Genomic DNA, 4,448 nt, shown 5'->3' with positions numbered 1-4,448 from the left:
ACTTAGAAGTTAGGTGACCCTGGCTTACTCCTGGGGTCCAGCCTGAGGAGGTGCCAGGTAAAATAGAGGAATCGCGGGGAAAGCACAAACACTATTTCTGAATGTTTACTTTTTATTAATATAACTAAGAAGGGTCTACAACAGTTGATCATTTGTGATTCCACAAAAGCCTTTTGTTCAACCTGCTTTTATTCATAAATATTTTGATGAATCCTAAAAGTAATAAATGCTTATTGTCAACAATGGGAATATATCAAAGTGTAGAAAAAAGTTCTTAAAGAAAAAGGAATTCCTAAATTCTCCTCACCTAACTGCATCACAGGGAACAGGTTGGTGACTTTATTTCCATTATCTTTTAATGTAGTTTGAGTTGGTTTATTTTTGGCTATGTAGCTAATGACATAGTAAGCACAGTTTTTTCAGCCTACTTTATTCCTTGTTTATTGTGGTAAGAATACTTAACATAAGGTCCCCCCTCTTGATAAATATTTAATATTTATAAGTAAATATGTATGAAATAAATATTAAAGTATTTAAATTAACGATTGGTATTCAACATTTATTAGCTGGAGGTACCATACTGTAAAGTACAAGTGTACTCATCTGTCATAACTGAAACTTCACGCTGGTTAACAGCAACTCCCCTTCCCCATCTTCTCCAGCCCCTGGCAGCCACCATCCCACTTTGGTTTTATGAATTCGACTCTTCTAGATAGCTCATGTGAGGGAAATCGTGTAGTATCAGTCTTTCTGTGACTGGCTTATTATATCACTCAGCATAATGTCTTCCACGTCCATCCGTGTCGTTGTAAACGAGTTTCCGTCTTTTTAAGGCTGAATAATACTCAGTTATGTATATAACTTGTATTTATCCATTTATCTATCCTGTTGATAGACCTTTAGCTTGTTTCTCTATCTTACTTGCTTAATTTTTTTTTAACATTTTTTGTTTATTTTTGAGAGAGAGAGAGCGAGCGAGCAGGGGAGGGGCAGAGAGAGAGAGGGAGACACAGAATCCGAACCAGGCTCCAGGCTCTGAGCTGTCGGCATAGAGCCTGATGCAGGGCTCGAACCCACGAAGAACCCCGTGAGATCATGACCTGAGCCCAAGTCAGCCGCTGAACCAACAGAGCCACCTGGGTGCCCCTCTCTATTTTGCTTATTATGAATGATTCTGTGGTGAATATGGAGTACGGAGACCTCTATGAAATCCTAATTTTAATTTTTTTTGAATGTATAGCCGGCAGTGAGGTTGCTGGCTCATTTAGTTCCATTTTTAGTTTTTTTGAGGAATCTCCATACTGTTTTCCACTGGAGCTGTACCATTTTACGTTCCCCCTAACAGTGCACAGGATTCCAATTCTTCTACCACTTCAATAGCACTTATTTTGGTTTTTCGATAATAACCGTCCTAAGAGGTGTGAAGGGATTCTTCACTGTGGCTTTGATTTGCATTTCTATGATGATCTGTGATGTGGAGCATCTCTGTATGTCGGCCATCTTGTGTCCTGTTTGGAGAAATGTCTACTCAAGACCTTTGTCCATTTTTTTGAACAGGCTACGTCATTTTTACCTATTGAGTTGTAACAGTTCCACATATACATTGATATTAACTCCTTATCAAATATATGTTCTGCCAGTACAGTTTTTCCTATTCTGCAGGTTGTGTTTTCATTTTGTTGATTGTCTCCTTCACGGTGCAGAAGAATTCCAGTAGTAAAAGGAAGCAAAGAGAACAGAGGGTGGGACAGAATGGAAGGAGCCATTTCTGGAAAAGAAAGCAGAGGAAGAGAAACTAGGGAAAGGGGTCAAGATGAAATCTTGAGAGCGCTGGGAAGACATTGCAGAACTTAGAAGTCAGGTGACCCTGGCTTACTCCTGGGGTCCAGCCTGAGGAGGTGCCAGGTAAAATAGAGGAATCGCGGGGAAAGCACAAACACTATTTCTGAATGTTTACTTTTTATTAATATAACTAAGAAGGGTCTACAACAGTTGATCATTTGTGATTCCACAAAAGCCTTTTGTTCAACCTGCTTTTATTCATAAATATTTTGATGAATCCTAAAAGTAATAAATGCTTATTGTCAACAATGGGAATATATCAAAGTGTAGAAAAAAGTTCTTAAAGAAAAAGGAATTCCTAAATTCTCTTCACCTAACTGCATCACAGGGAACAGGTTGGTGACTTTATTTCCATTATATTTTAATGTAGTTTGAGTTGGTTTATTTTTGGCTATGTAGCTAATGACATAGTAAGCACAGTTTTTTCAGCCTACTTTATTCCTTGTTTATTGTGGTAAGAATACTTAACATAAGGTCCCCCCTCTTGATAAATATTTAATATTTATAAGTAAATATTTATGAAATAAATATTAAAGTATTTAAATTAACGATTGGTATTCAACATTTATTGGCTGGAGGTACCATACTGTAAAGTACAAGTGTACTCATCTGTCATAACTGAAACTTCATGCTGGTTAACAGCAACTCCCCTTCCCCATCTTCTCCAGCCCCTGGCAGCCACCATCCCACTTTGGTTTTATGAATTCGACTCTTCTAGATAGCTCATGTGAGGGAAATCGTGTAGTATCAGTCTTTCTGTGACTGGCTTATTATATCACTCAGCATAATGTCTTCCACGTCCATCCGTGTCGTTGTAAACGAGTTTCCGTCTTTTTAAGGCTGAATAATACTCAGTTATGTATATAACTTGTATTTATCCATTTATCTATCCTGTTGATAGACCTTTAGCTTGTTTCTCTATCTTACTTGCTTAATTTTTTTTTTAACATTTTTTGTTTATTTTTGAGAGAGAGAGAGCGAGCGAGCAGGGGAGGGGCAGAGAGAGAGAGGGAGACACAGAATCCGAACCAGGCTCCAGGCTCTGAGCTGTCGGCATAGAGCCTGATGCGGGGCTCGAACCCACGAAGAACCCCGTGAGATCATGACCTGAGCCCAAGTCAGCCGCTGAACCAACAGAGCCACCTGGGTGCCCCTCTCTATTTTGCTTATTATGAATGATTCTGTGGTGAATATGGAGTACGGAGACCTCTATGAAATCCTAATTTTAATTTTTTTTGAATGTATAGCCGGCAGTGAGGTTGCTGGCTCATTTAGTTCCATTTTTAGTTTTTTTGAGGAATCTCCATACTGTTTTCCACTGGAGCTGTACCATTTTACGTTCCCCCTAACAGTGCACAGGATTCCAATTCTTCTACCACTTCAGTAGCACTTATTTTGGTTTTTCGATAATAACCGTCCTAAGAGGTGTGAAGGGATTCTTCACTGTGGCTTTGATTTGCATTTCTATGATGATCTGTGATGTGGAGCATCTCTGTATGTCGGCCATCTTGTGTCCTGTTTGGAGAAATGTCTACTCAAGACCTTTGTCCATTTTTTGAACAGGGTACGTCATTTTTACCTATTGAGTTGTAACAGTTCCACATATACATTGATATTAACTCCTTATCAAATATATGTTCTGCCAGTACAGTTTTTCCTATTCTGCAGGTTGTGTTTTCATTTTGTTGATTGTCTCCTTCACGGTGCAGAAGAATTCCAGTTTTTGATATAGTCCTTCTTGTCTATTTTGCTGTTAGTTGCTTGTGCTTTTGGTGTGATAGATATCCTAGAGACCATTGCCTAGACCAATATCATGAAGCTTTCCCTCTGTGTTTCACAAATACTTTTTTACTGTAAGTATTGCATGGGACATATAGGCACATTTTCTTAAAAATCTGAGATTCAAATTGAATTATCTGGTGCAAAAAATAGTGGAGTTCATTATATGTAAATTATTTTCTAATTCTAAATTCTGAACTTTCCTTGAAGATTGGAGACAGTTTTTATAGGTAAATTTGCTGTTTGAGCTAGAAAGTGTATTAGAAGATGCAGTCTAACCTCCAAATCTTTCTCCCAGGAGCAGGGGTAACAGCCTCTGTTCTCAGAGCTGCCTTCCTCTGGAGTAGGATAGAGTCTCCTACTGACTGCTGTCTTTCTGTGTGAACTGTACATGAAGTCCCCCCCTTTCCAAATAATGGAAACAGCATTCCTTGCAGTGTGTTTTTCCAGTTACAAATGACAAGATATTTGCTTATAGCACATTAAGTACCCTATCTCTACTAGGGTTTCTGTGTTCATTGTAGAAACCTGTTCTCTGGATGCAAAGTACACATATGCATTTAAAAGGTCAAGGGCAGGGAGGGAGGGAGGGCATTTGATGCATGTTTGACTTCTGAATTATTTTTTCTTTTCCCAAAGGCTAGACTCTCCATTTATAGCAGATGATAATGGTTTTGAATATCTGAAAGTTTCTCCTGTTTTTTTTTAATATACCAAAAGTTTGCTCAGCAGTTAAATAACAGCCATCTCTTTAAACGCCTGCAGAACCTCTGCACTGAGTCATAGATGTGAACTTGTATAGAGTATGATAGTGTGATTCATTTACA

The sequence above is a fragment of the Leopardus geoffroyi genome, chromosome B1 (assembly GCF_018350155.1).
Source record: "Leopardus geoffroyi isolate Oge1 chromosome B1, O.geoffroyi_Oge1_pat1.0, whole genome shotgun sequence".
NCBI classification, from domain to species: Eukaryota; Metazoa; Chordata; class Mammalia; order Carnivora; family Felidae; genus Leopardus; species Leopardus geoffroyi.
Note: the sequence above shows the minus strand (reverse complement) of the source record.